Source organism: Dromaius novaehollandiae, chromosome 21 (assembly GCF_036370855.1).
Source record: "Dromaius novaehollandiae isolate bDroNov1 chromosome 21, bDroNov1.hap1, whole genome shotgun sequence".
In the NCBI taxonomy this organism is placed as follows: domain Eukaryota; kingdom Metazoa; phylum Chordata; class Aves; order Casuariiformes; family Dromaiidae; genus Dromaius; species Dromaius novaehollandiae.
In genome coordinates, this window is record NC_088118.1 from 4986784 (window position 1) to 4999340 (window position 12557).

The 12557-nt window shown below is 41.5% G+C and overlaps 1 protein-coding gene across 1 annotated transcript in view; it reads left to right on the forward strand.

Moving 5' to 3' along the window:
• GRAMD1B (GRAM domain containing 1B) overlaps positions 1-12557 on the forward strand; it is a 169763-nt gene that overhangs the window by 40409 nt on the left and 116797 nt on the right. The window lies entirely within an intron of this gene.

The following is a 12557-nucleotide window of genomic DNA, read 5'->3' on the forward strand; positions in this document are numbered from 1 at the left end:
CCCCCCCCCCCCCGCTGCCCCCACATGCACCGTGATACATTTTTTCCATGGCTATGGCTAGTCCAGTCTTAATTAGATACAAGAAAGATAGCTTCTTTCAGTAATCGGTTCCATCCTTTGACCAGAAAACCCTATTTATTTAGAGTCAGAGCAGTCTAAATGCTGAATGATTTATTTTCCCCCTTGTGTCACAAGGGAATGAGAATGAAATATGTGATGACTGCAGGATGGAGGCTCTAGGCTACGCTGGCAGAAGAGAGAAGCTTCTGACTTCAGTGAGATGTTGGGGCATGAAGGCAGCTGTGTCTATTGGTCTATGGTTTTGCGAAGCAGCATGCGATCAGGGAGTGTTTCTAAAAGCAGTTAACTTTGCACTTGTGTGAGGCAATGTGTTACTCTGGACAACGAATGTTTTGGCTTCTGCCTTGCAAAGATATGGTTTGGTGTCTTGATACTCTTGTGTTTTTTCAGCTGCTGTTGAGCTGTCTCTGCAGTGACAATGGGCTTACCAGCTCACGTCTGGAAATACCCTGTCTCCATGTGTGCAAGCTGCTGCTCCAGCATCAAAAAGCCCTTAGAGAGGTTAGAGCTTTAAAGCCTTAAAGAGAGGAGGCAGGTTCCCTTTCCAAGCCTTTGTAATCCTATGACTGGAGTGGGCAGATCAGTTCAGCTGTGTATTTACTGTCTGTGTAGGTAAGCCTTTTACCTCTTTATATCTCTGTGAGGAAGGGCCTATCTTAGCATGAGTAGTCAACTCCCAGAAATGTGGGCTCCTAGCTTCTGCTGGAGCTTTTAGGCAACAACACAGTACAAATAACAGTATTGTTTTTGTGTAGATACTATCTCTACGTAAAGGATGAAGGAGATGTATTAGGAAACTTAAGGGGGAACTAAAACTTAAACTGAAGGTGGGTATAAAAATCAACTCCTCAATTTCAGTGGTGTTTTATATGCCAAATCATCTTTTCTTTTTCCAGTGGAATATAGTTGGTGTCACACCACAGACTGTGGATTGCAGCTGGGGGACACAAAGCCAAGCGTCCTGGTGCTCTGTACTGGCTGATGCAGCTCTACTGAAATAATGGAGCCGCTCTGCTTTATGGCAGCGAAGAGCTTCTGCCTGTAGTAGTTTGTTTTTTAATCTGGTTTTGCATAGCTGCCCGTGTTACTGCTAGTGTTTGCTTTTAGGTGGCTACAGCTTTTCATTCACTGCCTCTTGGACTGGTAATTGCAGAAATTGAGACTGAACTGAGTAGGCCAGGTAATGCACCTGGCATTTAGTATTTGATTGGCAGGGAAGAAAAAAAAAAAAGGCAGGGAAAATTGAGAGCCTTACGGAAAAGGAATAAGATTTACTTTTTAAATTTATTTTTGTTGGCTGGCATTGCCCTTGACAGAGGCAAAATTCTCTTGTAACAAGCCTATTGCTGTTCCTGAATTGGCCATCTCCTTTGACTTCATTGTCAAAATGTCAACTAATACTGAAAATGCTTAGTAAATTTGGAAGTGAAAAGGGAGACTTGTTAGGATATCTCTACTTAAATGCTGTGGAGTACTCCAAAGGGTTTAGAGTAACTGTGGATCTCAGAGCTACATGGGCAACAAAAACTTTTTAGTTGATTTAAAAACTTGTGGAAAAAAATGTCACTTCATTTAAAGCTGCTGATGTTCACTGCTGCAGCTCAATTTCCAGGCTGTTTAAAAACCTCTCCCAATGCATAAGGGGCACAGTGCTGGCTCCCTTTCTGTTTATTGCTTACTGTGCAGTTTGGTTTTTACACACAGGTTGCTCTGAGATCCTGCAGCAGCTGCTTAATCAGTTTCTTTTAAGAGCCAGTTGAGGCCTGCAGGCAGGGGTCTTGGGCTTTTTTGCAGCTTCCCTTCTGCTGTCTTGTCAGTCTCTTACAAAGTGTAGGAGTTCAAGGAGTTTAACGCAGCTCTCATGTCAGCCTGTCATACTTCTATCATGTTTTTTGATTTATTTTTTTCCTGTTACTCAGTAAAAGCCTAAATGAAATTATTCTGGGCTGTAATTTAAATGTCAAGTGTAATTATTGCTGAAATGATCCACTTAGCGCCCTTCGCTCTTTGGAGACATTTCCATTCGTCCTTAGAGAAGAACAGAAATTGAGATAAGGCTGCTGGAGGCCAGGACCTGCAAGCCATGTCCACCACAGAGCGTTTTCCCCCTCCCCTTCCCCCGGGATCTGATCAAACTTTACATAAGAGTATTTAACTTAAGATTAAAACAACAATTAGGAATATTGGAATAACAGACTCTCTCTGGTTTCTGGCATAACTCTGAGGGCTGTGATTAGCTCAGGGTAGCCTAGAGTTTATAGCAGTAATGGGGGAGTCAGCAGCTCATCTTCGGACTGGCGTTAGTGACGGGTTTGCTGATTTCGCACAATCCTGCGTTACTGGTTAGAGCAGAATTTTCCAGGGTTCTCTGTAACACAACACTGCTTGAGGGAAAACTCAAATTCATATCTCAGTGTCCTGTCCCTTCTTGCTGTAGCATCTGCAAGATTAGCAGCTCTGCCTCTTCAGTTATTTCCTCTCTTCTCCCTGCCCCCGTCCGACTTTGATCTAATAAAACACTTGTTTGGCTTCTCTACCTGCTATGTGTAATTGCGTCTCCCCAGAAAGACTTCTGGCTAGTAACCTCTGATTTGGAGAAGGCTGAAGCAGCTTCAGCTCTGCATTGTGCCTAGGCAGATGTTGTTCCGTCCTGAGGTTTGCAAGAAACCTTTCTACGTGCCTTTTCTGAGGATACCTAGATTAAATGTCTAGATACAAGTAGCTAGTAAGGTGTGATTTTCGTATTGCATGTTAGTCATGTAAAAATTTTTGGACTGTTGAGCTTCTAACTAGCCTGGCTAGAGGGGAAAAAAGCTCCTACGTGGCAAAGATGACCCTTTACTAAGGGTCCGTGCGCTGTGCTGGGTTCAAAGGCAATTCTCTCAGCTGAGGCTTCTAGGAATTCCTGTGGCTGCTATATTTAACTTCATTTAGCTGCATCTAAAGTAAGTAGTCACTCGAAGAAGCTCAGATTAAGGCTATGGGAAGATCTGAACTTATTTCTTTGAGGCAATCTCCAGCAAAATCTGACTGTTGGGTAACCCAAACCCCATCAGGATTCACAAATAGAGGATGACAATTGGATACGAGTTCTCTGTTTTCGAATTGGGGCTGTTAAATGAAAATAAAGTTTAAGCCCCTCATTATCACATGTATCGTATGTTTAAATTGCTATTACTGAGCTCGACAACGATTTTTTTCGAAGTTTGAGAACTGAATATGATGCATAAGCGGTTCAGTATTTCAAGTCAAGAATCCTATGCTTTTCTGAGCTTGAAATTGGGAGTTCCGTCTCTCATACTGAATAACCTCCTCAATGCATCAAAACAGTCATGAGGACATTAGAGTCCCGGCAATGGAAATTGCTTTCACTTTACAAGCATGTTTCAATATTTCATGCAACCTTCTTGCCAGATCTTATGGCTTTTCTACCCCAGTATATTAGTGCAGCACAGAATGCTTCTGCGAGGATGGTTCAGCTGACTGCAAAACTGCCGAAGGGAATTTGGATGCATTTTAAAAACTGGGATTGGGCATATTTGTCGTCTACGTGGGGGTGAAGAATAAGAATGGTAAAGAATATCTCATCCTCTCTCTCTGTTGCTAGACAATGTACGAGGCTGTCAGTTATTATAGAAACAAATCCAAGTTGTCAGAGACACCTAAAGGTCATTTGAATGGACCATTTCATGGTCCAGGAGTAAGAAAAGCTTCTGAAAAGCTTTGTACCCTTTTTCCAAGGTCATCACGTATTGCCTTTTTATTCTTCGACTTCTTCCTGGCTAGCTCCAGACTCCAGGGAGAAGATAACTAATCACAGCAACATAGCAAATCCATGTTAATAGTTTTACTATGAGCATGCTCAAAGATATGTGCCACAGATGTGTTTAAGTATGAGAAGAAATGGGGTAGAGCTTCGTTTATGGCAGGTACACCTGCTCTGAGTAACAGCTTGGTATATTAAAATCCAATTGTGCTGCTTCCAAAATGTCAAAAAGAAAACTTGTGTAGCATTTGACTGACTGTCTGTGTGCCATCTGTGTGTTTTCTGGTGAAGCTCTTCAATAACTTGCAAATTGTTCTTGTGTGTGGTTGATGTCTGTATCACCCATGATTGTTAGCCGAATTCCCAAGATAAAATAATTTTTTTTTTTTTCTCTAAGGGGTTTCATTCAGCTACGTGACCCTCCTTTCCTGGAACTCTTACCTGAGGAGGAAATGAACTCCTATACCTACACTGGTGTTCTGGATTAAGGCATGATCCCATCACAAAATATCAAAAGGTCTGCCTACATTGAGCGCTCTCAATGTCTGCAGCAAGAAGATGATAAAAACAACAGATCCAAGTTAACCGTTTAGTATTAGATGGAAATGGAAGTAATGAAGCAATTTGAGGCAGGAGAGGGAGAGAAGGTAATGCAGGCAGTTTGAAGAAGGTTGTTTAAGACTACAACAAGTGAGAAACAGTCCTGCAGTCCGGCAACGTAAATGTGTTCAGCGGTAGCAGTAAATTGTGTTGGAAATGAAGTTTTGAAGGGAGCTGCTTTTCTTTTGGTTTGCTTGGCATTTTCATTAGGATACTGTAAACCCACAGACAGTGTCCTACTGCTTGTAGTTCTAAACTGCCATCTTCCCGGCATTAATGACTTAATTCTACAAGCATGATATTATGTACAAGCTATGAAGTGAAGCTCTCCCACTGTAGGAATAGGTAACCTATAATGCCAACAAAAATACAGGAAATAAAATCATGAACTTGGGGGAAGAAGATGTGGAATTCACTCTGAGGTGCTTGGGTGGGTCTCAACTGTCCCAGTATTGTCAGGGAGATGCAATTAGGGATACGTATTCTGTACCTGAGATTGGGAGGAAAATGAATTTCCTGATGTGGCTTTTATCAAAAGTATTGGTAGAACTTGAAATAACATCTTGCCTGAGGCTCTGCAAAGCGCCAGTGTTTAGCCCCTGAGTATCATAACACGTACTGGATTTTATATTTGTGAAGATGATGTACATTTACCATAGACAAGGAAAGATGCTCCTAAGCAGGCGCTCAGACAAGGAAAGATGCTCCTAAGCAGGCTCTCTTGTCGTTCATTTTCAGGACCGCATGGGTGGGAATACTTGGGAGATGAATGCTCTGTGCTGAGGACTGGGGCACGGAGCAAGAAAAGCTTTAGAGCTGTTGTGACTTAAAAATGCTCAGGTGTTTCAGCATGGAGAGCTGGTTGTGTCTAGCCGTGTGAGCAGTAATGGAGAAAGATTAAAAACAAGAAGTAGTATCTATTGCTAGTGAAGAGAATTGCTGGCCTGTTCCCCTGGAAATGAGAGACAATGGGCCACGGCCACATGCGTGCTTGCGCTCTGCAATGAAGTGGCTTGTGAAATTCTGAACTGTGCTCTGATAGTTAAGGAAGTGGATTATCTTAGAGTTTGTCATGGAGTTTAGGGCCACAGAAGTCTTTGAGGGCTGGAAGCTCTCTTGAAAATGCGGTTATATTATGCAGAAGATTCAAGTCGGGGAAAAAAAGCTTATCCCATTTGATTTGTGAAGGTTGGCTGGTTTATCATGTTGGGGTTTTTCTGTGTTATTTTGTGGTCTGAATAGGCAGAGAAGGAAACAGGATTGCTTCAAAGTAGGACCGTTTCCTTCCCAGAGCATTGGTGCATATGACTCACTAATGAGGCTGGGTTAAAATGGTTACTTCACATATTACACACCCTAATATTAGTTTTTATAACTGTGGATGAAGTTGGTCCAGGTGTTAAATGAGAGTTCTGCTCAGGTCATCTTCGTGTATCACAGAGGGCCTCTCTGGAGAGAGAAAACTGCCAGGTAAACAAATTGCATCTTTGTTTTTCCAAGCGTTGCTGACTTGAGCCTCGGGTGTAGAAGAACTGCTTGGCACAGCTGCTTGTGCTGGAAAAAAATAAAAATAAAAAATAAAAAAAAGCTCTGACTGGAGAAGGATTTAAAAGATGCTCACAGTTTGAGAGTCATGGGAAACTTCTGCTATTTCAACTTTGTTAACTATTGCAAGGAGAGAAGCACAATAGCTCCAGTACTGAGGATGTTTTTCAGCTTCAGTCTGTAGAACATGGATCTCTTACGCCTGTTTATGCAATCCACGTAGCTGTTTGATTGTCAGTCCAAGCTAAGCAAGCCTTGTTTGCGCTTTTGAGATGCGAGAGAGTGGTTATTAGAGGAGTACAGATGTGCACAGCACAGTTGCATTTGGAAGGTATTTACTTGTTCAAATGGATCATCTTGACTTATGTATTTGTTCCTGTTCACTTGAGCTCCTTCCTAGAGGTGTTTTGAAACCAGAGGCTCTGGAAATTCTTGGTTTTAACTTAAAATTTCTGTGGAGTTTAGTTCTCCCCATAAAACATGCTAACCTCTAGCCACAAACTCAACTTTGTCTTCATAAGCTGCTGGTAAAAGCGGTCAATTCTGAGCTCAAAAGACACCTAACTTACAGAGTATTTGAGTTTTGACATCATGGCTCTGTTCGAGTAAACCTGAAATTCGCTTACTGAATTGGTGATAGCATTGTCTTGCTATAGGCTGGATTTAATGCTCTGCAGTGGAGGGAGCTGCTGTCTCTAGGAGAGCTGTAAATAGCAGACAGATTATAAGTGGAGGTGACTTAGAAAACTAGGCTTGCTGAAAGAGAGACCAGTAAGGCTATCGCTGAGCCTGGAAGAGAGGGGAAGATCATGAAATGTGTTATGCGAGTGAGATTTTGGCAAGCATTGGGAGACATGAGAAATCAAGCAAGGCAGAGAAGTGTCTGGGAATTGCGGTGTACAGTTGCAAAATAATGAAATGGCAGGGTTTGGAAAGCCAGGGGTAGGGCAGGGCATACTGTGTGCCTTTGAGTTCTCATTTCCTTAAGAAAAAGACTTGCCTCACATGAACTTCATAAAGTTTAGGGATAGCTTTTAAGCACCTTGTGTGCTGTCTGGCTGGCAATGAACTGTGATCGTTGTTTCACAACTGGGCATTTCACAGGTTCAGGGTCACAGCTGGATAGATGAAAGTGAATTTCCAAAATTGTGTTTAAAAACAAAGCTCTTGGGGTTAAATATAATCTGAGAAGAGGAAAGGGTACAGACTGGAAATGGGAAACATAACGGAATGGAAAAAGAACTGAAGAAAAGCTTTGGGAAGAAAACTTTGAGCTTCCTTAAACCTCCACAAAATGTGCTTTCTCAGATAAATGACAAAGCAGCTGGATGTTGGGAAAAACCTCTTTCACGAAGAACTTGAGACAATTTACTGTTGTTGTTTGAATTTTTCTTATGTTTTACTTACCCTCATTGACATTCAACAAGGGAATTGGGTCATGGCTGAGATACTGTTGCTGTTTTACAGCTAGGAAAATGGTGGTACAGATAGCCAGCTGCTCAGGTAGATTCAAGTAACTGTTAAAGAATTTAACAGAGATCAGTGGACTACCGTGTACTGATTAAGGGTCGGATTCAACTTGTTTGCTTTAGACTTCTGAAGTATTTAAATGCTTATTTCAGAATGAGGTGATAGTGCATGTTCCCCTCTACTTATTATAGAGGGAACACAGGGCAACTGCAGCAGACATAGATGTTTAAGATAGCTGAGTCTTTCTCTCAGTGACTTGAGCACAGTCCAACAGTAAAAATACTGCTATGGTTTTGTCTTTCCTCTTACAAAGAAAATGGTGATTTCCAGAAAGCTTCTCCCTATTTTTAAGTGGTGTTTATTCCAGGGTCTGCATTTCCAGCATGGGCCTCAAAGGAGAGATAGATATTCTGACATTCTTCCCCCCCCCCCCAAAAAAAAAAAGACCAGAAATCTCTCCATATCTTGCTTTCAGAGCAACATTGTGGAATTATGAGGTTTAGAATATTCAGATGAGCGTGTGAATCTGTGTACCTCTCCTAACCTGTCTTAGCTTGGACCACATTAAATTATGCCAGCTTGCACTGAAGTGGCTCGGAGGTTTAGCAGCCAAATGGTGAATTACAACCGCATGGCCAAACGGATGTCTGCACATCTCTGGGGTCAATGGGCACTGCAGTCATCAGCAGCAACTGATACAGAGTATACTCAGAGCTCCTGTGTCCCTCAAGTCTCACGCTGCTAGTCATGAGGTAACGGATCTTTGACTGACAGCTCTCTTGGTCTGCATGGCGCTCGTTTCACACAGATGACTATCATCTCTATTTCTTCCCACACAAACCTCCTCTCTCTACCTCCTCTGACAGTCAGGGCTTGTTTCCATGGAGCTGTTTCATCCATACCTTAGGAAACCTTTTTTTTCCTCCTTCCTCTATAGGCATAACTTGAGGTTTCCATGGAAACCTCTGAGGAGGGGAAGGCCCCTGTTATCTTATGCAAGTGAACTGAATCTTAGTAAGCTGCATCTATGAATGTATGCTTATAACACACATGATGGCAGTGTTTACTGCCCTATTAATTATTCTAGATTATGTCAAATGGTGAAAATGCTTTGGGGACTGCTTGACTTAAAGTTCAAGCTATGAAAATTACAGTTAAACCATGGAATTTCAAGTAGTTCATCCCAGCTGAACTGTGCCGTGCTGTGGAAATATAAAGAAGCTTGGGGTCAAAAATGAAAGGTACCATGCACTTAGATACCTATTCAGTGTCAAGGAGTCTTTCAGTAGGATGGGAATAAGTCTTGTAAGTTCATAAAATAATTAATATAGAATTGTAAATCCACAGGGAAATGTTAACTTTTTTCTTTAAGCACTCAGCATGTACTGGGGAGGGCAGGAAAGGAAATCAAACCTTCACTGCAAGTGACTGGAAAGCTGACTCCCAGCTCCAGCAGCGCTGAGTAATTTTGGGAGAGTCAGGAAGTGGAGACGATTTGTGTTGGAAGCTGAGTAGAGATCAGGAAATGACCACGTAGTTGAAATAGAATCCAAATCAGAGGCTCTAAGTATCGGAGTTAAGAACGTCTGGACTGATGGAGCTGGTTAGAAAAAGACACAGTATTTTGTGTGTGTGAAGAGAGGCGGGTCTCGTGCTAAAACTGAGTTTTACCAAACATCTCTCCACCCTCCCACCCCCATTTGAACTTTACTTTGCTCTGATTTGAGGTGAAAAGAATATTGTATGTTTAATGGTAACTACTGATCTATTCTTAGTGTCACTAAAGACAATTGGTTAAAAATAAACAAGTTCTTAGTATGCCAGCATCATACTACACTGCTGGAGAAGTTTTACTTTATCTGATCGAGGTCTTGAGAGGTTTTGCTGCTTGTAATGATTTCTGCAGTGCATCTTGTGACTTCCATCTTGAAAGATGCATTGGAAAGCCCTAGAAAAGGAAAAGGTGCCAAAAACTTGCCTGAGGAAATTTGCCCTGGGTATGTGCATCCTTCCAGTGAACAGGAATTGTCTTTCAGTGGTGTTAATTGAGAGGAGGGTGGGAATGCTCTGCTAGTGACTCACAAGTAGAGTGTAGACAGTGGAAAGTTCTTTTAGCTTGGCTGAAGCGCTGGAGGTGGATTATCAATTATTGCATTAAAGAAATTTCGGAGGAAGACATTTGATGATGTGAACCTTGGAAAATGTGGGCCTTGAGTCTTCTGTTACAAAGCTGTAGCTCTTCGTATTCTTGTCATTTGTCTTCTCTTGAACTCAAAGTGACTAATATAGCATATATCCTGGTAAGTGATTGTTTTAATATTCGTGTGTGTTTGCTTCTTGAGTTACTGGCAGCTGTTATGCTTCCTATTGAGCTTCAATTCACCTCTGCACCCATGTTTTGTTAGTGCAGGATGTTGAGGATCTCTTTGTCAACTTTCCTTTATTTTTGCTATACTTGGCTTCTAAACTTAGATCCAGGAGTAACTGTTAATTTTTTTTAAGGGTCTGTTGTCATGTTAACACATGTTAAACACAATCCTAAGAAAAAATGACCTGTTTCCCCAAGGGAGAATCTTGCAGTTCCTTTTGATTTTTATCACCGTATAGATTAAAATAGTCCCTGGTAACTGCAGATAAGGAGTCTGTGTACTTGATACTGTATGTAGGCAGTGTCACATACAGACTCTTTGCCTATTGAGCCGTTTGACTTTTGGACTGGAGTTGGCTCATGTTCTACTGTCACAAAGCATAAACGCAAGGGCTTGGTTTTGCCTGCACTCCTACCTAGACCTATCTGTAAAATAGAAGCACAGCCTTAAACAGGTTAGCCTTGGCAGGCAAATGGCGAAAGGTCAGTGGAGCATGTTTTGGAGGGATGGTTCTGCATGAACCCTTAGAACAGCAATACTTGCTTTGGTTGCTCTCGTCTCAATGGCATCTCTAATTGCTTTAACCCTTTTAACTAGGGTATTTATATAATTTAAAAGGAGGACTGGGAATGAGCTCTCACTCTCCTGTTTTTTGCAGGATTATGTTTGTATTTCTCCAATAGGAGGGCTAATAGAATCATTTTTCATGCAATACCTTTTTTTTTTTTTTTTTTTTTTTTTTTTGGAGAGGAAAAAAAAAAGTCAAACCGGTGGGATTACCTTCTGTTTGTACTTCTCTGTCATCACAGTGATGTGGTATCTCTGATCCAGAATTAGGAAACAAACCACAATTGGTTATGTGACTGTGATTCTTCAGTACTTTTCATTGAAAGGTTTAACTGGACAAACATTGAACTTAGGGAAAACTAGAAATGGGGAGAGGGAGGGCAGGTATGTTCTGTCTCTTCTTATTTGAAGATAAGAGCTGTTCTAGAAAACAGCGTAACAACACCCAAAAATATTGTATGAAAGCTCTGGAGAGTGTAGATGAAGAGTATCATTTAATTCTACCTACGTGACTGGAAGGTAGTATACCTGACACACCTAACACTAGCAAGGCTCATGTTGAGAAGTTGCAATCATGAAATTACCAGCCACAAATGGTCAGGACTTTAGTTTGGCAATTCCTACTTCACACCCTGAAAAGGAAAATGATTAAGCACCTGCTTCAGCTGCTCCAGAACCACAGTTGAGCCTTGTTTAAGGACTGTTTGAGGTAGATTTAAGTGTGAAATGAAGTGCTTTGTGGAACTGAGTGTCTGTAAGCAGCACGGAGGTGTAAGTGCATGTTGCAAGGCTCATGCTTAGTGACTCAGATGGAAGAAGGCCACCTACTGTGTCTCTGCTGCTTTTTGCAGACGCATGGTTTTTCTTTGTCTCTGATCAGTTCTTGGATTAAGAAAAATCTGATCCAGCTCCTTTACAGATCTAAGACCACCACAGAAGAGATGTGGAAGTAGAAATGGAGGCCTTCAGAGTAGCATCTTAAGGAATTTTGAGGTACCTGTATGGGTGTGCGTTTGAAAGCAGAGGATGAGCTTTCTTGGCCTGTGGTAGTGCAAATACCTGATAAAATAATTTCTGAGGATCACGCTGCTATGCAAGTTAATCAGATTTAATTCCAGAGGCTGTTTTCAGTTTAATATGCTTCTATGTGGATATAGAATTAGAATTTTGTTACAACAATGTAGCAGATATGTTTGGCATTCCTAAATAATTCATCTGAGTTGTAAAGCACATTAATAACACTAAATGAATAATTGATATTATGCCTCTGTTTTCTGTAGATTATTTGAAGGGCTGACTTATTTTTCTCTGTGTTGAAAAATACAAAATGCAGTTGTTGTGTAATTCCTGCAGGGCTGAGTCGCTGCTGTAAGTTTTGTTTTGGTCCTAAGAGTTGATGTTTGAATTGGGTTATTTCTGTACCCCAAAACAGCTATACTAGATAACTTTGCAAAATCTGAGATTAAGGAACAGCTAGCGACAGGTGCTCAAACTTCAGCCAGTTAGCCTATTAAAATGCTCTGGTGAAAGCCTGTTACCTCTGCGTGGCTAGAACAAAAGAAGTCTAAGTTGCTTTGTGTCTTGGAGAAACTTGTGATAAAACCTACTACAAATGTGTTGCTTAATGTGTTCTAGTTTGTCTGCAAACGCTATTTTTGGGAGCAGTGGGTACCAAAGAATATGTTGCCAAATGGAACTACCGTATGCTCTCGAAACATTAGCTGTCGGGCTTGCAGATAGGAGGATCACTAAAGGAAAAAAAATATTTCACTTTCTTACTGGATTCCGAACTGTTAACAGTGCTGTGCAGTACACACTGTAGGTGTAGTTTTGAGAGGAGGTGCTCAAATCTTTCCTGTGGTGCAGCAAGAGACATTTGTTATGCATCTTGCTGGGAGTTCTTAATCCTGGTCCCTCGGCTGCAGTGCATGTTGACTTCCATGGTCTTCCTGTGTTTGATATTGGCAACCCTGCGCTTTACAGTTGGATAACAAACTTAAACTTGTGGCATGCAAATTCTGTGTGATAAATGAGACGAATCAGTCTCGTATCAGTGTCGTCACTGTAAAAAGCAACTCTACCTGAAACTATGCTGGTGCTGATTCCGGTCCTCTTCACAACACTGGGTCAGCTGTGGTACTGGGAAGTAGACTAAGAAA